This window comes from Mirounga angustirostris, unplaced genomic scaffold, assembly GCF_029215605.1.
Source record: "Mirounga angustirostris isolate CCGP_5_RB_7025 unplaced genomic scaffold, mMirAng1.0.hap1 SCAF_1, whole genome shotgun sequence".
Lineage (NCBI taxonomy): Eukaryota > Metazoa > Chordata > Mammalia > Carnivora > Phocidae > Mirounga > Mirounga angustirostris.
Window position 1 is genome coordinate 19,143,134 of NW_026991709.1, and position 24,207 is coordinate 19,167,340.

At 40.2% G+C, this 24,207-nt stretch overlaps 1 long non-coding RNA gene across 1 annotated transcript in view; it reads left to right on the plus strand.

The window, feature by feature from the left end:
* The first annotated feature begins 849 nt into the window (after positions 1–849).
* LOC129045358 (uncharacterized) overlaps positions 850–24,207 on the plus strand; it is a 77,913-nt gene continuing 54,555 nt past the window's right edge. Inside the window, exon 1 of the long non-coding RNA XR_010407851.1 lies at positions 850–1,123. This is a non-coding gene — a long non-coding RNA (uncharacterized LOC129045358). The remainder of the gene's footprint in view (positions 1,124–24,207) is intronic.

The window sequence follows — 24,207 nt, forward strand, 5'->3', positions numbered from 1 at the left end:
TATAAAAGTCACTAAAGGGCCAGGGGAGTAAATTGGAAATTTGGTGCCAGTTAACTCAGCTTTCTACAAATCGCACTCTAGATAATTATTAATATATAATAATTAAAATAATAATAATAATACATTTGTCTTTCTTTCTCTGGGAACTGGGGGAGGGCTTCTCCTGTTCCTGTTCAGTAAAGCCTATCTGGAACATAGATGTGATGCTTGGGGATGAGCCAGCCATTTTGTGATCATAATGATATTAGAAATCTTGGGAGAAAAAAATGACATATGTAGTTTCTTTGTTTAGAATTTTGGTGCTTGTAAGTGCAGATTATACACTATAATTACAGGTACTGTCACCAGCTCTAAGACCTGGTGATAGTTAGCAGCAGCTCAAATTCTGAAGTGAAATATGACATACACATTATTCATGTATGAGTGTTTCCAGACTTTTGTTTTCCTCTGCCTGCCTAGAGGACTCTAATTTCTGTGGGTCATTTATGTACCTCTCTGAAGCCTTTGAGGGGAGCTGCGTTGACAGAAGGGTTCTTTTTGTCTTTTGTGATGCAGAGTCAAAACACAAAGATGATGACAGAAAGGACAATAGTCTTGCAGGTAGGTCAGGAAGAAAAGTTTCTTTTGTCTACTTTTTAGGGACTGTGTATAAAAGAGATATGAGAGCAGTGGTGGCATGTGAGGAAAGTGGTTATGGGGTTCAGGAAGCCCACAGATGGCAGGTACTGAGGGTTTAGAAATTTGATGCTGTCTAGCCCCTGCATCCCTTGCCTATCTAACATCGAGTCTGGAAAGCAATGCGCTCAATGTCTTGGACCCCCTTGTGGGTAGGAGGGCCATTCAACATGATTCTGCCTAGCAAGATATGGGATAAAATGTTTGGGGAGGCAAAAACTACATTTCTGAATAAAGCCTTGCTAAGAAAAAGCTCTTGATCCATTTCCTGTTATCCCTCTAGAACTTGGAATATCTTGCAAACATGATGATGAAAGTCACTTGCCAAGGATGGCGAGATAGGAGAAAGAAGGAGCAACATGCCGGTTCTCCTGCACGGAAATGGGATTGCCTACCTCTGGACACTGTGGAGTGGTAAATAAGAAAAAAGGAAAACCTCATTTATCAGGTAGGGGCCTGGCAGACACAAGAGGTGGACTCAGAAGGCTTTAAAAATAACTTAATGAAGAGACTCTTTACAGAGATGTGAGAGAAGATAAGGAAATGTGTTAGGATTCTTCAGAAATAAAACCAATAGGCACTTTCCTTCCTTTCTTCCTTCTTTCTTCCTTTCCTTCTCTCCTTCCACCCTTCAGCCACCCACCTGCCCTTTTTTTTTCCTCCCCCCCTTCCTTTTTCCCTTTCTTCCTTTCCTTCTTGGACCCGTTTATGTGATTATGGAGGCTGACAAGTCTAAAATCGGCAGAGCTGATGTCTCCATCTCAGTCCAAAGGGCAGCAGGTTGCTATAGAGCGAAAAAGAGCTGGTGGCTTAGCTTGAATGCCATCAGGCAGGGGGATTCTGTCATACTTGGGGGAAGAGCCAGCCTTTCTGTTCTATCCAGGTCCTCATTGGATTGGATCAGGCTCACCCACATTAGGGAGGACAACCCGCTTTACTTGGTCTACCAATTTAACTGTTAATCTCATCCAAAAACTCCTTCACAGACACACTTGGAATAATGTCTGACAAAATATCTGGCCACTGCATGGCCCATGCAAGTGGACACATAAAATCGACCATCACAGGAACTGACAAGAGATGCTGCAACACCCAGGGGTTAGAAACAGTGGGGATTCTGACAGGTCAAGGGAGGGAATAGTATTCAGTGGAGCCAGAACCTGAGTCAGAGAAGAGGTGTTATCTCGTATGACCTGTGACTACAAAGGAAAGAAGCTCTGCCAGAACTATAGCTGTGCGAGTAAGGGGGTGGGGGTGGAGATTATGGGAAATAAATACTCGGTCCTTTCTCTTCCTACGTGAGCCAGAGGGTAGTACAGCGTGGATGATGCTGTCCATGAAGGTCAGCCTTCTGGGACACAGAACAGCTCAGAGATTGGTGCAAGTGGGGAGATTAAGATTAACCAGAGCACTTTAACAATTTAAGCCATGACTTCATTATTTACAGAACTAACTTCATTGACTTAGTTTAAAAAAGCCAATGTAGGATAATTCAGCCCCTCAGTCAAATGTGATCCTTGCCGATACAGAAGGTGACAAATGAGTTTTTTGGTTGCTGGACTTTGTGTCCTTGATTGAAATACTATTCAGATTGGACCATACGGATGGTGCTTTCTATTTCTTTGCCAACTAAGGCATTCTTTAGTCTGGTTTGCCAGGAACAAACTGGACTACAGTGGTTTACATTATTATTTACATATTAAAGAGTTTGCACATGTTTCTTTAATTTTCCTCGTCGGAATAATACAGATAACAAATATAAATTAAAAAGTTGCATATGATTTTTGAGAATCATAAAATTAGCGCCAGATTCTCGCTAAGGGAATATTGAGTAAATATTTAAATGATATTGACTTTAGGAGAACCAAAGTATCAGTCTTCCTTGTTCTGATGTTGGATCGAAGGTTCTAGCTAATGCCTACTTTACGGACTGAGGCATTTCTAACATCGGAAGAGACAGTTGGGGCTTGTGATTGGGTGACATATGATCCAGCTTTCCTGGAGTTGACTAAGGCAGACATTCAGTTCAGTTGTGGGAATCAGCCCATGGGGCAGTATCTGGATATTCCGGGACTCCAGCTGCTTCCCGTGGGCCTTGGAGTTTGGCTGAGGAAGGAGAACGTAGCAGCTTGAATTTACATGATGCAGACTTTACTGGGGTTGGGAATGCTGGCCTTTCTGCTCTTGGAAAAGGCAGACTGTTTTCAGTAATACCACCAAGTGGTTTATCTGAAGGGTGGGCAAATATTTACATTGCATCAGCCATTGACTCCTAATTCCTACTTGAAAGCAGAGGCGGCTCATACTTGAAAGCAGACACAGCTCAGTGCTTATCTGACTCTGACTAAAGTATCTTTAAACATGTGGGTGTGGCAGTCCAGGAGGCAAACGAGCCAAGGATCTGAATTGCGGGGAGAAAAATAACAAGTCTACTGATCCAAACTTGGCAACATTGTACACTATTATTAAAAAGCACTGACTCATTGCAGCTGTGGTCATTTCCAAGTGGCCAGAAGGGTGAAGGAACAGGAACCCCACAGTGTGTGACCATCACCTACATTGGATTGGTATGGCTCCTGAAGTGCTTTAAACCTGTCTCAAATATATGAATGTGTGTTTCTTTGGGACATCAAAGCTCAGCGGCACATAGGGACCCCTATATCCTGGAAAGCCTAGGTTTTTTTAACAGACCATCATATTGGCATGGTCTAGATGTTGAGAACTGGGTGTTCTGTTAAGGATAGTATACCACTTGGGGATTTGCAGTGTCTACCTACTTTATGGTGAAATGGTTTGTGGGTAGTGTTCTGTGGAGGGGACTATCGAGATAATCATGAAATTTTGACTATTTGTAGTCACTACAAATTGTATGGATCACTGGGGATTTTCTTTTAAATTGCATTTCTTTTTCATCTTGTTGCATTTTTAATTTTTTGAGTTGTTACCCTGAAAATCCAGTACTTTCTGCATGGGTATGAAAAGCATGATTTTTGTGCTAATTATTCAGAGCTTTTGGTTGGTATTACATGTATAGTCCATATAAGATGTTTGTTTGTTTGTTTATTTATTTATTTATTTATTTATTTATTTATTTATTTAATTTTAAGTAAACTCTACCCCCAATGTGGGGCTTGAGCTTACAACCTCCAGATCAAGAGTGGCACGCTCCACTGACTGAGCCAGCCAGGTGCCCCAGTGCAAGGCATTTAGATCTCATTGCTCCATCTCAACATTGAGCTGACATCTAGAAATAACCGAAAAGAAGATCAAATCTTTTCAGTTCAATCTCTAGAGAACACACAGAGAATACATTTATAATGTCCAGTTAAGTGTCTTAGGAGTCTTTTCCCACATTTTGGTTATCTGTTGCTGTTATAGCAAACCACCCCCAAATTTAGTGGTTTAACATCAAAAACTGGGTTGATGAGGTCAGCTGGATGGTAGTTCTCTTCTCGTGCTGTTGGCAGGTACTTCAGTCATTTGGAAACTCATTTGGCTGGAACACGCAAGATGGCTCATTCATGGGGCTGGCTGTAGGTGCTGGCCTTCAGCCACGAGATCAACTGAGATGTTTAGTCAGAATGTCTTGGTTCTCTTCACTTTGACCACTCTCTGAGGTTGGGCTTCTCACAGCATGGCAGCCAGGTTCTAAGAGGGACTGTTCCAAGGTTGTGTAAGAGGCCAAGGCAGATCTCTCTAGGTTCAGCCTTGGAAGTTACACCGTATCATTTCTGTCACATGCTATTGGCCAAAGCAAGTCACAGATTCAAAGAAATTAAGAAGATTCTCCCTGTTGGTAGGTGTAGTGGCAACATTTGTGGCCACATCTAATCTGCTATAGCTGGTCTTTCTCAATATCTCACCCACCTGGCAGCTGCTTCCGAATCTTTCTCCTCTCTCACTCTCAACTCTGTCCAGACCAGCCTTGCTCCAGCTCTGTCTCTCACATTGTTTCTCTCACTGCCCCCTTGCTTCCTTTCCAACCCATACAATTCATCCCTCAAGTATATCTCTGCCATTTCCAGTGCTGATCCAGCTAGCCTTTCAGTTTATCCAGTATTTCTTCTTTACTCATTTACCTTGGTGTTCATAATAAATTGTTAGTTTTTCAGGGTTAACAACATAATGCTTCTTAACGGGAGCAAGCAGGAGTGGAGAGTAATGTGATTTTAAATTTCGTTCCTGTTATATCTATGTTTAGGTGACACACAACACAATGGGAACTGATTCTGGTTTAGCTGCAAATGACATCAGTGGATTTTTAGCATGTGCCACAAGAAGAAGGCTAGCAGAGAAGATGCTTGATTCAGGACAGAGTCCTGGAGATTCCCTGAGGCATATCCCGATGGAATGGATGGCAATGGTATTCACTGGGTACCACATTATCTTGAAGAGCAATGCTGCTGGTCCTAGGGAAGTCCTAAAGAGTTTAATTGTGACTTGAGATTTCTTAGGAGTAGATCCCTTGCAGAAGTTAGTTTCTTGAAATTTAGACAATGAAGTTTGAGAAAATAAGCCTTTCGGCAGGCCTGTCCCTAATATTGTCTCTAGCACAAGAGTGCAAATTTAGGCCCACAAACCATGTCTATTAAAAAATTATAATACAAGTGAGTAATCTGCTAATAAAATTTGTTTTGTTCTCCCTTAACAAATATACTTTTATATTGACCTGGGAGGCCAGGCACAAATTCCTAATTCTCATACTTCTCAGAGTTCTATGCTAAAATGTGGCATTTTGACATTTTGAGAGTTGGCCTGCTTCCTTTTTCTCCCTTGCCACCAGAACTCTCTTGGACTAAGAGGGACCTCACCAAATGTGTGTGGGCACTTCAAATCTGTGTCCATAGTTCTTAAATACAGCAGCCTCTTAGCTAATTCCTCTGCCCTGAGATGCGCAAATGGCCGGTACCATCTGCTTTCAGGAGGCACACAAGGCCAAGAGTATCATTCTGGCCTTGGAAGCAGGCTCAGTGATGTTCCAGATACCCAGAGCCTGGTTGACAAGGGGAAGCATAGGTTCTGCATGAGCAGGTTTGGTTCCATGAGCTTCTTGATTTGGGAAGGGCATGGTGGGAAGGGGCCAGAATGAGCCCTCTAAAGCATAGGTCGTTGTGTAGGGGCCTCATCCAGGTCAAGGGCAACACTGCTTTTAGCCATGGCTGTGCAAACATTCAACCTATTTTTCCCCACAGGTACAGCAGCCAGAGTCCCACCCTGCACTTTTCTTCCCATTGTAGAAATCCACGAAGGAATGAGACCACTGGGGGTTGGAGCGTGAATGGATGGAAAATCCAGAAGTGAGCAAGAGAACGAAGGGGGCCGAAGCTGCCTGTGGATTTCTGCTAGGAAGGGGATTGGGGGCTGAGTCAGTGGGGAGGAGGCACAGGATGGGACCATGTGACCTCGGTAGCATATGGTTCTTGCCCAATGAGGCCGCCTTAGGTAGATGGCCTCCCTGGAACTATAAGGGCTTAGATTTTTGAGACAGCCTAGTGATCATAGAATATCCATGTGTAAGCGGTACGTATGAAGTTCAAAATATTGAAGGGTTTTCTTTTCTTTTCTTTTTTTTTTTTTTAAAGATTTATTTATTTATTTGAGAGAGCGAGGATGAGAGAGAGCACATGAGACGGGGGAGGGTCAGAGGCAGAAGCAGACTCCCTGCCGAGCAGGGAGCCCGATGCGGGACTCGATCCCGGGACTCCAGGATCCTGACCTGAGCCGAAGGCAGTCGCTCAACCAACTGAGCCACCCAGGCGCCCATATTGAAGGGTTTTAAAAGGCATTTCAAGCAGTCCTTCCTGCCCAGAGATTAAAGGAAGGAGACGGTTCTGTACTGGATGTCCTGAACCACCTTTAAGTCAATCTGCAGAATGTTTCCTAGTCATTTCTTGTGATTAGGGCTGTGTGTGTGTGTGTGTGTTTATGAGAGGGTTGGGGTTTGGACCTCTGGAATTAACCACCACTCAATCATTTCCTAAAGTTCGCACGAGATTTCCTTCTGCCTACTGATAACACTGTCAATGCCTTTTTGGACTAAAATACAGGTTCAGATTAAGTGAGCCCTTTTTTTTAATGAGAGAGAGAGTGAGTGGGGAGGCCCAGAGGGAGAGGGAGAGAGAGAATCCCAAGCAGGCTCCATGCCCAGCATGGAGCCTGACACAGGGCTCGATCTCACCACCCTGAGATCATGACTTGAGCCTAAATCGAGAGTCAGACGCTTGACTGACTGAGCTACCCGGGCGCCCAAGTGAGCCATTCTGAAGGCTGAAGCAGCATACTACATGGGCAACTGGTCTTCTGAACTGAACGTGGGTCATCACTTTTTTTTTTTTTTACCTCTGTATTCCTAAGCATTGTGTAGTCAATAAAACCTGAGCTTCTGCAACTCAGGCTGGCTTAAGTTTTTAGCTAAATTCTTTTGTGACTCCAGGGCTACCACTGAGGTCTATGTTGTGCATGTTGGGTCAGCAGGTTTTTTTTTTTTCCATTTGGGACAATGGACTGTGGGGCTGGAAAAAAGATGGCAAGGCAGTCGTGTGTGTGTGTTCGTGTGAATGTGCACACATGTGTGTACATGCTTGGGTGCCATGAGGTTGCACCTAGAATCAGTCAGGGAAATTCAGGGTGGGGTTGAGGAAGGGACTGTCACCCGGGCTTGCAGAGTATTAGGAAATATAGAGTTTTTCAACATGGGAGAGAATGGGTTGCACATAGCAGCTCTCCTGGGAAATTAAAATTCAATAGAAGAATCAGAACATATTCCTTCTCTTAGTTTTACACTTCTCCTCCTTTATTTGGATATGAAAGAATAGAAAGGAGAAAATTATCTTTATTTTTTTAAAGATTTTATTTATTTATTTGACAGAGAGATAGAGAGAGAGTACAAGTAGGCAGAGTGGCAGGCAGAGGGAGAGGGAGAAGCAGGCTCTCCACTGAGCAGGGAGCCGGATGTGGGGCTCGATCCCAGGACCGCAGGATCATGACCTGAGCCAAAGGCAGCCACTTAACCGACTGAACCACCCAAGCGCCCCTGAGAAAATTATTTTTATTTTGCAATTTACAGCTCCAAAAAAGTCAGGGTATAAGAGGTAGTCATGTATTTATTGAATCTAAAATGACAAGATTTTTCTGATTGAAAATATATCCCAGTCAGCACGAAATGGTGTTGGAAGTTTGTACCATTTGTCTCACCACTGGGTTATGAGGCAGATTTCAGAAAGCTCTGGTAAAATCAGAAATGTTATCTGAGAAAAATTCACCCATTATTATCTCTTAGAAAGGACTGCCTTTTATGCCAAATTGAGTGGAATGAGCCAGATAACACAAGTACATTTTATAAAGATCCCAGGGAGGGGATCTGAGATGGGGAAGAGGCAGGTCTGGGTGGAATGTTCTTCGGAGGACTTTGAGTTACCAGGGGCTAGCTTGTGGGCGTTGGGGGCCTGGAAGGAACAGGTGGAAGTACTTCAAAGAAAACAGACAAAGAATAGAACCAAGTTTTGACTTTATAATCTTTTCCGGAGTAAATCTTGCATGTTTATTTATTGTCTTTCAGAAATAGTTATTAGGGCGCCTGGGTGGCTCAGTTGGTTGAGCGACTGCCTTTGGCTCAGGTCATGATCCTGGAGTCCCTGGATCGAGTCCCGCATCGGGCTCCCCGCTCAGCGGGCAGTCTGCTGGTCCCTCTGACCCTCCTTCCTCTCATGTGCTCTCTCTTTCTCTCTCAAATAAATAAATAAAATCTTTAAAAAAAAAAAAAAAGAAATAGTTATTAGTGCTTTCTATATGCCAACTATTACAAGCTATTTAACAATATTAACTGCTTTAAACCTCAAACGATGAGGTGGTTACGATGAATACCACCCTTATCATACAGGTGAGGAAGCCGAGGAAGGGAGGTTATTTGCCCAGGTGATGTCAGTTGCCATGGCTTAAATCTAGGTGCTCTGTCTCTGAATCAGCAGTCTTACCACTGTGCAAACGACCTGCCATGCATGGACAGTACAGTCATTATGCATGTCAGGTTCCTAGACAAGCAAATTGTACTCACCTCTCCACCTTAATTTTTCTCTTCCAAAATCTGGGGATGATGATGTATCTTGATGGTTTTAGAGTTGCTTTCCGTCTTACTCTTATCTAGTTACCATCTTTAAGTGCTGGCATGGCATTCTTCCCTAGCTCATTCATTCCTCCTTCCTTTGTTCTGTTGCTAAATTATTCGTTCATTCCTGTGCACAGCATGGCCTGCTGCTCCCTTCTGTAGTCTCGAATATCTGAAGGTGGGAGGGCTTGTGGACTCTCTCACAGTGTTTCAGTTTGTAAGAGATGAGTATTTCTAGATAAGATAAACCAGAAACTATAATTCAGTAAAGGTTTATGGAGCACTTACTACATGGTAGGTATTATGTTGAGTACATTGCCAGGATTTGTCCATTTAATACTTACTTCAAAACTTGGAAGTAGCTACTGTTACTGCCTTCATTTTATGAATGAGAAAACGGGATTAGGGAAGTAAAAACAGAAGAAGAAAAAGCAGCAAAAACAAAACAAAACACCTAGAAATTAGGAGAGCCCAGATTTAAACCAGTGCTCAAACCGTCTGCATTGGAATCCTGGATTTGGCTTTATTACTGTAGATGACATAAATTAGCACATAAACATACGATAGATAAGCATTAATTGATACAAAAGCAGGCCCTTAATACAGAATATAAATTAGTTTTTTCAGTTTAAATTTTTTTTATCTTCTTTTATTAGTTTGTTAAACATTTTTTTAAATTAAAGTCTTAAATATATACAGAAAGTGCATATACCCTAACGTGTAGAACTCAGTGGGTTTTTACCAACTGACCACTCCCATGTAATTGGCATTCAGATCAAGAACAGAATATGGCTAATCCCTGGAGACTCCTTTTGTCCCCTTCTAGGCAATATCCCTCAAGTCTCAGGGATAACCACTATCTTGACTTCCAACAGCATTGATAGCTTTCATCCGTTTTTGTTCTTCATATAAATAGAAGCATATAGTTTTATACTTTTGTCTTGGGCCTTTTTCTCTCAAATTACCTTTGCGAGATTCATCCATACAGTTAATTTTAGCTTGTTCATCTTATTGTATTACATTGTGGAAATATAGCACAATCTACTCATTCTACTGTTGACAGGCATTTGGTTAGTTTCTGTTTGGGGCACCTGCAAATAGTGTTGTCTTAAATGTGCTAGTACCTGCCTTTTACTGAGCATATATTAACTATTTTTATTAACTATTATGTATGCTAGAGACCGTGCAGCATAATGGTTTAGTCAGAAAGAGGTTAAGAAGAAGATTCTAAGTTATTAGCATGTATTAAAAGCTAATGTCAAGAGTGAGAAAGTATGGAAAAGCATAAATAAAAAAAAAAATTAGAACTCAGTAGAGTTGGCCGTCAGTTCTCTGGGTCAAACCATGTTGTGTGAATCTGTGCCTTTAAAAAATCAGAAGCACTCCATAACTCACAGATAAAAAGAAAACCAAGGATGTTAGGCCATGGGAGGATTCTGCTAGAGTTTCTAGAAGGATGAGGTGCGATAGTGCCACTGAGGTGAGGGCCATGATTACCCACAGCAGATTCAACGTGGTCATTCAGGAGATGTACTTATCTCCATATCTGAGTTGGGAGGAAGAGTCTGTCAAGATTCATCAACCCACTCCCCACAGAACAAAAAATTTAGTGGAGAACAGGATGTGTAATTTTAAACAAGAGCGATTGGTAAGGAGTATGTGATTATGGTCCCAAATCATTGCAGTTGGATATAATCTGCATGTATGTCACATGGGAACAAACAACATAATAGGAAATAGGGCGGGATATGCCTCTAAACGTGGTTTTTAAGTCTGGGGTAAGAAACTAAGTGTGGGGTGTTAATAGGTTCTTCTAGTGAAGGTTACAACTTGGAAGAGAAAGAAGATATGGATGGAGAATAGTTGGAGATACAGATATTACCAAAAATGTAAGATTTGAGTTTAGAGTCATTCGCTACTCGTAAGAGACAGAGTTGAAATGAGAAGTACTGGGAAAAATATGTAGGTCAGATTTGTCGACCTGATAAAATTAGCTTTACATTTATTTGAAGAGGTGGGGGAAACATTCAGCTACCACTGTGAAGCTAAATAGTGTGTCTTCGACTAACTACACACAAAAATAAATGCCAGCAGAAATGGGGGTAATTTTGCCCAAATCAGAGCATTGAAGATGGACATGCTGTCTTTGAGAAGGTAGACCAGGCAGTGGGAGTGTCAGAGAAATTTAGGGTTAACAGACATCTTAGAGATTATCTGGTCCAATCCGCAGATTTTATAGATAAGTAAAATGGGAACTTGAAGAGGCTGAATCAGGCTTTCAAGTCAGGCTGTCTGGGTTCAAACTGCAGCTATCAGACTGATTCTCTGTGCCCAATTTTCATTTGTAAAACAGGATAATAATGATATATATCTCAGAATTGTTTTAAAGATTAAATGACATAATCTATGTAGTGCTTAATGAGTGTCTGACATAGAGTAAGAGTTAGCTGCTGGTTTTCAGTGATTCACCTAAATTTTCACAGCTCGTTGGCAGTACAGTTGTAACTAGACCCTAAGTCTAGCAGGTTCTCAAACTTCTAATTCAATGCCATCCAGCCGCATCACACTGTATATTGCTGGCATTTCAGAAACCCTCTTTTCTGAGTCCAGAACCAGTTTTGGGGTGGACATGACAGTCAGGCAGATGAGACCAAAATAATCAATTCTCTTGCTCCTTAAAACTGGATTAGAGGTTATGACTTAGATATAGGACAACAGTTGAATTCCTGCTCAATTTACTTGCCTCCTCCCACTTGGTAGAGCACACGGAAAGGAAAATGTATCAGCAACTAGGACTGCTGTCTTGCTGGGATAGGGAAGAAAATGCAACAGAGAGGGAGAAAGGCAGAAAGATCTCAAATCCCTCTTGTGTAGAAGTTTTGAAATATTAGCTCTATTCAGCCAAGAAATATGGCCCGATGACTTTCATCCACCAACTAGATGATGCAGTCTGCCTTCAGAGGTCTGTTACTTGGAAGGGGAGATGACCAAGAGTTGGTCAGAAAAAGGAGGGGAGAAAAGACATACTGGGAGGAGGGAACAGTGTGTGAATAAGTCACTCCTGGAGATCAAAACAATGAAGGGAAAGCAGAGGAAGCTCTGGGAGGAGGGATGCCAGCAAATCAGGAGTACTGCATCAGCTTTCTCCTCCAACTTCTTCCAATACTGAAGGAGCAAATCAAGATTTAAAAATTACCATGAGAACTTGTTGATGATATAGAAATGAAGGGAAAATGATTTATTGAATTCATTCAACAAATATGCAACAATTGTGTTTTTAAATGCAAGCCACTTTGTATCACTGTTTTTAAAGGTCTCCAGTGGCATGCAATTGCATGAAAATAAAATCCAAACCTCTTACCATAGCTTTCAAGGCCATACCTGATCTGTCCTCTGCCTACCTCTCTTTCTCTCTTACTTGCTATGATCTACCCACTTAGGTCTCTTTCTGTTCCTTGGGCATGCCAAGCTTGCTCCTGCTAGAAGGCCTGTAGGCACTGCATCCAGATCTTCTTTCTTCTTCTTCTTTTCCTTTTTTTTTTTTTTTTTTATAAAAGAAAGCATTTCAGAATCTTTTTATCCCCAGATTTATTGAGATATTATTGACATATGACCTATGTAAGTTTAAGGTACATGATATGATGATTTGATACATGTACCTGTTGCAAAATGATATGACCACAATAAGGTTAGTCAACGTATCTGTCCTCTCACATAATTACCATTTGTGTGTGTGTGGTAATAACATTTAAAATCTACTCTCAATACCTTTCAAATATATAATACAGTATTGTTATAGTCACCATGCTGTACATTATAGCCCCAGAACTTATTTATCTTATAGCTGAAAGTTTCTATCTTTTGACCACCTTCACCCATTACCCCCACCCCTCAGGCCCCGGCAACTACCATTTTACTCTCTTTCTTTGAGTTCACTTTTTTAGATTCCCCATACAAGTGAGGTCATATAGTACTTGTCTTTCTCTGTCTGATTTAATTTACTTAGCATAATGCCCTCGAGGTCCATTCTATGTTGCAGCAAACAAGAGAATTTCCTTCTTTTTTAAATGGCTGAATAATATTCCACTGTCTGTGTTTATGTGTGTGTGCAGATATAGATACAGATATTGATCTCTTTGAGATAGTGATTTCATTTCCTTCAGATACATACCCCAAAGTGGAATTGCTGGATCATATGGCAGTTCTATTTTTAATTTTTTGAGGAACCTCCCAACTGTTTTTTATAGTGGCTGCACCAACTTACATTCCCACAAAGAGTGCACAAAGGTTTCCTTCTGTCCACATCCTCACCAACACTTGTCTCTTGTCTTTTTAATAATAGCTTTCCTAACAGGTGTACCATGCTATCTCATTGTGGTTTTGATTTGCATTTCCCTAATCAGATGTTCTTCATGCTGTTTTTTCATGCCATGCAGACTGCATGTATCAAGTATCACCACCCAAAAAGGCTTTGTCTTACCACCCTATCTGTATTACCCCTCCCATCAAATTACTACTGGACTCTTTTATATATTTTGCTAATAGCAGTTAACAGCTAAAATTATCTTGTTCATTTATTTGTTTACTTGCTCATTGTCAGTCTTCATCCCACTAAAATAAAAGCTTCCAGAGAACAAACAAGAGATCTTGTTTGTGTCCTTCACTGCTGAGTTTTGGAACCCAGAAGACTGCTGGTGTATAGTAGGCTCTTGAAAAATGTTTTTTAATGAATGACTAAATGAGTAAATCAATGGATGAGTGAATATACTGGATAAGCACCTCAAGATCAACAACATTTCCTTCAAGAACTCACAGTCTACATGATTAATTTTAGTGCAACATCCTAGGTATTAGTAGAGACACGTGCAGAAGTTCTGGAAAAACAGAGATGGAGGACTGGAAGGCTGTAGAGAAAAAGTGGTTACTAGGTAGATCTCTTTAGGGGATGACAGAGAGTTGGCCAGAAAAAGAAGGGGGAGAAAGGACATTCTGGGCAGAGGGAACAGGGTGTGAATAGCCAGTTCTTGAAAATCAAAACAAAGAAGGGAGAGCAACTCCAGGCACTTGAAAATGTCATTCTGGCCTTTTGTGAAACAAATTTCAAATACAACTAAAACAAAAAAGTGGTGCACTTCATAGCAGGGGTCCTAGTGCATAGATAGTGTGGCTCAAGAGGAATTAGAAGAATCTTTCTAAACAATAAGTCCCTAACAAGAAAGAAGAAGGCATCTAAGAGGCTCTTGGATATATTTAGGCTTTGATAGAAGAATGAACAGAATATCAACAGAGGGGTGCCTCTTGGAGAAGTGGAATGAGAATTAAGAATTGTGCCAAGCCAGAAGGAACTGCAGCTTAGAAAAAAATCTAAAGTTGAAAAGGACTCTCAGACCCTCAGTAAAAAAAAAGAAATACAAACCAATAATGAAGAGGCAGTTGCTTCATTTATGAAAGTTAACATGATAGCTGAGAGAAAGAAGGCATATTTTTCAGACTGGAAGTGTCAATAAGCAGCAGAAAATAAAGATCAAGATAGACAAGTGCCATTTTATGAGTTTATGCTTTCAGACGAAAAATACATTTAAGTAATGAAATAATTAAAGTTTTGGTAATGGAGAGATTTACTAATTTCTCTGAAATATGTAGAATAAGAGAAGGAAGTATGAGAACAAATGATGGCAAGTACAGCAGAAAAAGATTATTGCCCCATCCAGGAATGACTTATATAATATAGGATATTGTATTTAATTCTGGTTTCAGAGCACACAGAAATTGCTTTTACTCCCCGCAAAATACCCTTTCAGATTATAGTAGCTGTATCTAATTTCGACATTTCCTGGCTTGGCTTTGTTATATAGATTTGGGCTTAGATTACTTTTAAATATTTATATATATTTTCCATTAAATGTCCCTAAATCTCAGTGCCCCAAAAGGTGCCCTTTGGCTGAACTGGGAAATGTAGAAAATCTTTCAGAACCACAATACTTTGATTTGGACATTGATCCCTTAATGAATATTAAAGACTGATTATGAAATATTGAGATTTAAGGGACTTGTCCTCAACTATAGGGAAAACCATCATTCAGCTTACAGAAACCGGCTCTTCCACTCCTAATGACTTGGCAGGAAATACATGTTCTGAATGTCTGTTGTACCTATGCACATTTATGACACATAACTGGATTTTTTTGATGTCTTTAAAAGGCAAAAGAGAGAAATGATTAAAGCATCCCTGGGGAAATGTGAAGAACTCTTTGAGTCACAAAATTACCCCCAAATAGAGCATGTTCAAAGGGACTTTTTGTCCGCACGGTGAATACAATTATTATTTTTCATGCACACTACATATACTTTTGCAACTTAGAATTTAGCAACTCATCTAAACCACTGAACGTTAGGAAGTATTCCTGCCCAGTTTCTTAGAACTTTCACTGTTCCCTTTTCTTCTGAAGCCTGTTGTTATGAACATATATGTCAGAAATAATTTATGGGCTTCAGGATAAGTCTTGGTCCATGTTGTTATTCAAAATCTTCTTGTGCTGATTCAAGACTGCATCGAAAACAAATTTATGAGTTGACATGGTTGAGCTGTAAAAAACTGATATTAAGGTTTTAGATTGTTTCAAATAAATTACTTCACTGATCAAAAAGAAAAAAAAAATTGACCTCACTGAATTTCACACCTCTTTCTGTTCAAGTGATTTAATTTTGCATCACTCGAAGACCATACACAGAAAGACGTTCAACATGAACACTTATTAACTTTAAAATTACAAACAGGGAGGAAGTCTTTTTTTTTTTTTTTTTTTTGCCTTCAAGACAATAGGCAATCATTTGGCAATACTAATTATATTCCAGATGATTGATGTAATTTTTGTCTCAAAAAATAATTTTTCCAATCAGTAGCCTTTTAAGTTATATTTTCTAAACACATAAGGTCTCAAACCGTAAGAACATGCACTCAAGATGTGCTGTTAAGTCCAAGAACTACTAAAGAAGACTCTCTACATGTTGGAAGAATGTGTGAACATTCTTGAACTGTTTCCTGTCAATCTTACAGTGAGAAGGGAAGATTTTCTAGAAGGGTATTGAGAGGCCCTGTAATATATTGGAGCAATCTGAGAAATAGTATCAATAAGTATGACCAAGCATGTTGAAATATTCCAAGAAGGAAAGATTATCTGAGGGGAAATATGAAATAAAAAGAGAGGGGTACTGGACTGAAGTCAATATAAATGTAAGACTTATGATAGAAACCAAGACACTTAGACACCTCTGTAATGGCTATCTGAGACCAATCTCTTGCTTAGGGTAGATTGTGGTTGTTACTCAAAAGGCAAAGATTGCTTCCAATACAAAACAGGACAAAATAATGCTCCATGTCCATCCTCCTTCCCTCCTTCCCCACCCTCTTTTTCTCTCTTTCTTTTTTTCTTTCCTTCCTCTCCTTTGAACACTTGCCATGTGCTCTCACCGCGGTAATTACTAGCAGTAGTACGTTTAGCAAGTGAGGCTCCCTGTTCTTCTGGAGTCTACCATGTACAGGTATACAAGTGGTGTCATAGAGGGGGATGTCCCTGAGTTCTGTGCCTTGGTAGAGACTCCAAGTGCACATGGCTGATTTCTTCTCTTGGCTGTTTCTTTAAATGTTTTCTTGCTGTTGGAGCTTCTCTGTTCGAATGACTATATGCTTGAGACTTTCAAATATTTAAAAAATCCATGCTAAATTTTTTACTCTCTTTCCTTTTTTTTTTTTTTTCATCTTTTTCTATTTTAAAAGAGATGTGACACAGAGACTAGACAAACAGATGGCTCCAGTCTATAATCCCTACCTGAAAGGACAAAGGCCATTCTGAACTGAAAGCAGCTAAGGGGTGGAGCTATGGCTGGAATCTCTTGGTGCTGGAGGGAAGATAAAGAGGGCACCTACTCTGTCAAAGTAGGACAGAGGTCTTATCATATGCTCACTTAGTTGCCATCCTGTAGCCCACACCACTATCATTAGGGTCTGTGTTCCTCCAGCTTCCGTTAGCTACACCAGCTTGTTATAAAAATAAGCCCACAGACTGAACATTTACTTAAAAACCTGTACACAGGGCGCGTGGGTGGCTCAGTTGGTTAAGCGACTGCCTTCGGCTCAGGTCATGATCCTGGAGTCCCTGGATCGAGTCCCACATTGGGCTCCCTGCTCGGCGGGGAGCCTGCTTCTCCCTCTGACTCTCCTCCCTCTCATGTTCTCTGTCTCTCATTCTCTCTGTCTCAAATGAATAAATAAAATCTTTAAAAAAAAACAACACCTGTACACAGAGAGAAATGAGGAGGATGGTCTGCCAGCCAGGAGCCAAGAATATAAAATATAAGAATATAAATATTCTTATATCTTAGCTGTTTTTATATATACATAAACTGCAAGTTGCCCCTGATCTTTCGGGGCATTGTTTTTGGGTCCAAAGATAAGGGAGGCCTTTGTACTCACAAAGAAATAAACTTATAAACTTACACTTTCAAAAGAGATTCAAGTGTAAATTTTGAAAACACGGTAGAGAAGGTATAAGGGAGGTCAGATATACATACAAATTTGCTTTTTGAAAACAAGGGGAGTTCTAATAAGCCACGCAAAATGTACCTGTGAAGAAGTATTCAGGTTTCTTTAAAAATCAACCCAAAACATTGGAGGCACCATATTTGTCCTGGAGAACAAAGGGGATTATGACACTTAGGGAATAAAGGATGTAAGATACTGTCTGTAAGCTGAGCTAACTTTTGAACACATGAAATCAATTTCTGTTGATTGTGATGGGGTGGGGGCAGATGTTCCTCATCAGAAGAGAGAGAGTAAGCATGGACCGTGAAGACGGATATAGCAAGCTTTATAATGGTATTACAAATAATACCTATGGGAGCACAGAAGAGAGAAAGTTTTAATTCAGGGAGTCAGAAAATACTTCATGGGAAAGATGTCAATGTATGCACCTTGAGAAGAAGCAAAATTTCTAAAGGTGGTGGTGGTGGTGGTGCGGACAATAATCTGGGATGATGCCAGCCACCCTGAGGGGATATGAACAGCCATTTGTTTATCCAGAAAATCTTTATTGAGTTTTTACTGTGTAACAGGTAATGAGTTTCATTGACTGAGGGCGTCATGTGAGTGGAGCTTAGGAAGTGTAGAAGGGAGATAAAAGGAAGAACGATTGGAAAAAGTAGGTTGAGGCTTGGTGATATGTAATAGGCTTTAGTTTTTATGCAATTTATATAACTTTGGTCAATACTTGGTATCTTATGTTAGAAAAAGTTTGGGGCGCCTGGGTGGCTCAGTTGGTTGAGCGACTGCCTTCAGCTCAGGTCATGATCCTGGAGTCCTGGGATCGAGTCCCACATCGGGCTCCCTGCTCAGCAGGGAGTCTGCTTCTCCCTCTGACCCTCCCCCCTCTCATGTGCTCTCTCTCTCTCTCTCTCATTCTCTCTCTCAAATAAATAAATAAAATCTTTAAAAAAAATTAAAAAAAAAAGAAAAAGTTTGTAATAGCAGAGGTTGAGAGTTGTGGGGTTGGCTTTATAACATGCTAGCTTGCTTTCCTGCTGTACTTTTTTTTATAGCTCCCGTTGGCCATATATTCTAACCTCTAGAGGGAATTCAGGCCCTCTAGAAGGAAATCCTCTGGCATCCTCCCTCCATTCTCCGAGAAAAAGAAGCATGATACAGGAAGTGAGACAAGGTCACATCATTGGGCTTGGATGATGAGGAAGGAAGTAGCAGGAAAGGAATTCATGTTTAACTTCTGCATGGAGTTATCTTTTAATTTTGATCTCTCTCCATTTCTCTTCCCCACTTCCAATTTGGATCATTTCCCTTTTTGTTTTATATTGCCTCTTTTGGAGATTTTTCATTTTCAGGTAAGATGTCTGGCTTTGGACCATCTTCCACTTCAGAAGAATCCTGGGCCTTACAAAGAGTAGGGAGTCCGGAGTAAAGGGAGGAGCAGGATGCCTTGGGTCACAGGTGGTACAAATTAGGTGGCTGTTTAGGTGGTGATAAGCAACATTTGGAGGTCAAAGTCCTAGCCAGTAATAGAGTACCTGTGCCTCTCATGTTTTCTGTCATATAGAGAAATCTCTTTGAAGATCACTCTGCCAGGAGTGGATGGCTTACACAAGAAAGAATTCAAAGACTTGGCTAGCTTTTGATAAAAAACTGGACTAATTTCTCCTCTTAATCTATTGGTTTAGAAACTTTAGGGCGATAGAACATACACGGAACAAGGTGGGCGAAATAGTGTCTTAACTATAAGGCTTGCTGAGTTTTTAAATTATCCATATCAAGATACAGAATATTTCAAATATCTCATAAGTTTCCCTATCTTCTCAGACAATAACCATACCCTCTATTTTGATTTCTATTATTATCTAGTATTTCTGTTATTGAACTTCATATGCTTGGAATCATAGCATATGTACACTTTTATTTCTGGCTGCCTTCACTCAACATAAAGGCTCTGAGATTCATCCATGCCTTGAGTGTGTCTTTGTTCTTTTTATTCCTATGTAGCATGGCATTGTGTTAGTATTCTTGAATTCATTTATCCATTTTCCTTATTCAGGGCATTTGGATTGTTTCCAGTTTCTGGTTATTTTGAATAAAGCTGCTTTGAATATTCTAATTAGGATTGGTGTAGGAGTAGGATTGTGGAGAGAAATATGTCTAATTTCGGTAGGTTCTACCAAACAACTTTCCAAAGTGGTTGTGTCAATTTGCACTCCACCAGCAAGGTTTGGGAGTTTCATTTGCTTCATGTGCTTGCCAGCACTTTACATTCCAGCCTTTTTAATTTTAGACAGTCTGTGGGCATATAGCATTATCTTATAGGGCTCAATTTGGTCTTCTCCTGATGAGTAATGATAATGACCTCTTTTCATTTTTTATTGCTCATTTCAGTTCCTCTTTTGTGGAGTACCTTTTCAAGTCTTTCGCCCATTTAAAAAATTGGATTGTCTGTCATTTTATTATGGATTTGTGGGGTTACCTCTATATTCTGGGGTTACCTCTATATTTGTGTAACAAATCACACAAACTTAGTGGTTTAAAGCCACACATTTCTTATCATACAGTTTTGTGCACCAGAAGTCTGATGCAGCTCTCACGGGGCTGAAATGAAGGCGTTGGCAGGACAGTATTCCTTTCTGGCTTCTAGCGGCTCTAGGAGAGAATTCATTTCTTTGCTTTTTCCAGCCTGTAGGAATGCAGCTTCTGCATTCCTTGGCTTGTGTTCCCTTCCTTCATCTTCAAAGTCGGCAACCTTAATCCCATCTCAACCTCAATTCCCTTTTGCAATGTAATCTAACATATTCACAGGTTCTGGGGATTGGGACCTGGACATCTTTGGTGGGCTATTGTTCTGCCTACCACATTTATCAATATTTTATTTTTTATTGTGAGTGTTTTTTGTATTCTTCTTAGAAATCTCTGACTGTCCCAAGGTTATGAAGATGTTCTCTTATATTCTCATCCAGAAGTTTGATTTATTTTAGCTTTCATGTCTAGATCTATAATCCATATCAATTTAATTTTGTGTATGGTGTGAGTCATAAAAGTCATTTTTTCCCACTCATGAATATTCAATGGACCCAGAGCCATTTTTGAAAAGATCTTCTTTTCTCAACTGAATTGCATTGTTGTGCTGTTGTTCAAGTTACTCTATAAAGATAGATCTGTGTTTGGAATCTCTTCTGTTTCTTCTTTTATTACTTTCCTAGGGTGGTCCTAAGAAATTACTACAAAAGAAATGTGTCTCAGTTGTGGATACTAGAAGTCTGAAATCCAGATGTTGCAAGACCAAGCTCCCTCTGTAGGCTGAAGGGGGGAATCATTCCTTCTTCCAGCTTCTGGTGGCTCCAGACGTTTCTTGGCTTGACTCTAATCTGTGCATTCTCCCCAGTGGGTCTCAAATGTCCCTCTGCTTTTCTCTTATAAGGATGCCTGTCATTGGATTTAGGACCCACCTTAACTTAACTACATCTACAATCTAATCACATCTGTTTTTCCAAATAAGATCATATTCACAGCCTCTGGATGTTGTAGACATATCTTTTTGGGGCTACCACTCAATCCACTGTGCTTCTGTTTCATTGATCTATTTATCTATTCTCATACTAATACCCAACACCTAATGTCAATTAGTGTAGTTTTACAATAAGTTGTGAAATTGAATTGTATAAAATTTTCAACTTCAACTGCAAATCACTAGGGGTCAGATTCAACACAAAAGGATAAGTAGCTTGCAGTGTGAGGTTAATGAAAAGGATGCTTAAGTGCCTCCTTATAATATAGTGCTCTGCACAGCCTCATTGTGAGGGTCCTCTTGGGACATTAATAGAGTTCTTGTATGTGGAGTTTTCACTGCTCTTCTGCCTTGAGAATATTGAACTCTTCTTTGCTCAATTATATTTAACACATGCTTTGAATGAGCAGCTAAAGTCATTTTTACTTTTATGATTGCTGGCTAGTTATTTGAATACTCCTGTTGTTCTAGAAATAATAGGCATTTCGAGAGAAAGTAGAGGCTAATAGATGCCAGAAACATTAGACAATTACAAAGAAAGAGGTGCCCAAAGAATTCCAGGGTTCTTCCCCATTCTCATTGAAGTCCTCTGAGATTCCCCTCCTTTCCCCAACATGAATGCTACATCCTCGCTTGTCTTCACTGTGTATTCTCTGAACACAATATGATCCATTCCCACCTCCATTTCATAGCTCACACTGTTTCTTTGATGTCTTGGTCTACTCGGGCTGCTATAGTAAAATACCTTGGACTGGGGAGCTTACATGACAAGAATTTATTTCTCACAGTTACGAAGCCTGGGACATTTGAGATCAAGGTGCTGGCAGATGCAGTGTCTGTTAAGGACCTGCTTCCTGGCTTGTAGACAGCTGCCTTGTAACTGTGTGCTCACATGGTCTTTTCCTGGTGCATGTGAGGAGAAAGCAGCCTCTGTGTCTCTTCTAATTATTTTAAGGGCATTAATCCCATCAGGAGGACACTACCTCATGATCTCATCTAAACCTAATTACCTCCCAAAGGCCCCACCTCCAAATATCATCACATTGGGTTTTAGGGCCTTACATGTGAATTTGGAGGGGATACAAACATTCAACCCATAACGCTTGGCATACCATTACCCACTAGCTTCCCCTGGTGGGGAAGCTATCGTTGCTACCCAGTGCAGGGCATTTACTGTATCAGGCTCTGAATTATATGCATTACTCAATTAATTCCCCAAACAGGCTTAGAAGATAGGAATCATCATTACCAGTGTCATTACCTTTACAAATGGTAAAATAGAGTCTTGAGAGGTTGAGACTTTTTCTGAAGATCAGGCAGTATGTGTGAAGCCAGGGATCCATCCCAGGTGCTTTAAATCAGTGGCTCTCAAATTGTGATTATTGGACCAGTGGAATCGAGCATCACCTGGGAACTCAAATGCTTAAGTCCTACCCAGACCTACTAAGTCGGAAGCATTGCGCAGAGCCCAATCATCTGTGTTTCAGCAAGCTTCCCGGGAAACTCTGATGTATGCTCCAGGAGAGACTCACTACTCTAAGTAAGTATGAGAAAGGAAATTACAGAGAATTAGCTACTTGTTAGTGGAGTAGGTTGTTTCCATGTTAATACTCGGCGTATGTTGATGTGAACAATATTCATCAGATGCATTATAACATTAAAACAGGAACTTGTGACTCAAAACCACTGTGTGGTAAACCTCCCCATCTTCCGAGGCCCATTTCAGATCTCACCTGCTCCAAAAGGTTTTTGTTTTGCTTTGTTTTGTTTTGCCTTGAACACTGTCATTTACTTGTATCACTCCTTTGGTTGATGTAGAGTATCAGCTATTCATCTCCTTCAGGGTTGGGGCTGTCTGTCATCAGTTTGATTCAGCCCAGCAACAAGAAGAGTCTCCTATATACTGTTTGCTCAAGAAACATTTGCTGGATTATGAATGGGTTTCTATTTACAGAAAAACCCTATTTGGTTCCTTCTGCTTGAAACTCTGTACCAGAATAATTTATGGTTTATATATATATATTAGTGGTTTTATCCCTTTTCACTCTGGTATATATTTATTGGGAACTATTGCTAGCTCCTAACAGAGAGGAACATCCCATTATATTATTTTATATAACAAAATCAACAGATAATTCCAAAATATGATATTAAATTGAAGGATAATATATAACTGTTTATTTTTAAAGATTTTATTTATTCAACTGATAGAGAGAGAGACAGCATGAGAGGGAACACAAGCAGGGGGAGTGGGAGAGGGAGAAACAGGCTTCCCGCTGAGCAGGGAGCCTGATGTGGGGCTCGATCCCAGGGCCCTGGGATCATGACCCAAGCTGAAGGCAGACGCCTAACGACTGAGCCACCCAGGAGCCCCAATATACAACGGTTTAAAATGTCCAAGCATTAGGGAAAAGGAGGGATAAAGAAGGAAATTGGGAAATCTAAGAAATATATAATCATTTTTGGAATAATTGAGCATTGGCCACATGCTGAATTGGCTTAAGATGAACTATATAATAAAGACATCTTTGACAATGCTATTACTTTCTATTGCCTCCTATCTGTCTGCTTTCCAGTCTGTCCGTACATTGCATCCAGTGTTATTTAATAAAGTAATATCAAGAATTTGGTCTCATTAGCAATAAAGATAGACAGACAGACCTTGGTGTATCTAAGTCACGTTTTTGTCTAGTTTGTCATGTTTGTACTAGTACTAAAGTACACTCCTGCATATATAGTCTGCACCACTGGTTTCTATGAGTACACGCTGTTCCATTCACCAAGCAGGGTCTACATAGGACAACAGAAATACTAGCCAAGGAGTACTTGACATTGCAGCCTCTAGTGACTGCATTAACTGTGATGCTTGCAGAGCTACTTCAGGGCTTCCTGATGGTTTGGGAGGGGTTGAAGCTGTCCTGTGCACTAACTGGATCTCCAAGAAAAAAAAGAAAGAAAAGCCCTGATTGGTAGCATTTGCTGATTTCAAGTCATCAACATGAAAATGTGCACAATTAATTCTCCAGCATACTACTGGGCTATATGGAAGTGGAGTTTTAAAAATTAAGTAAGTAAGTAAGTAAGTAAGTAAAAAAAAAACAAAAACATTTTTGCTTCCAATGCTTTAATAACAATTAGGGACTTAGCGACAAGTAAATACACAACATATTTCAAATATACTATTTTGATATTGGTTAAAATGTCATCCTATGCTAGTCAATACAAGAACTGCAGGTTGAAATTGAGAAAAATCTCTTTAAATGTGTATTTCAGATTTGTCTCAGATAGGTACTTATCTCCAAAAACTAATTTTTCACTTCCTTTCTCCCTTGAAGCTAAATTTTACCACAGTCTTTGATATGTTCAGAATCAATA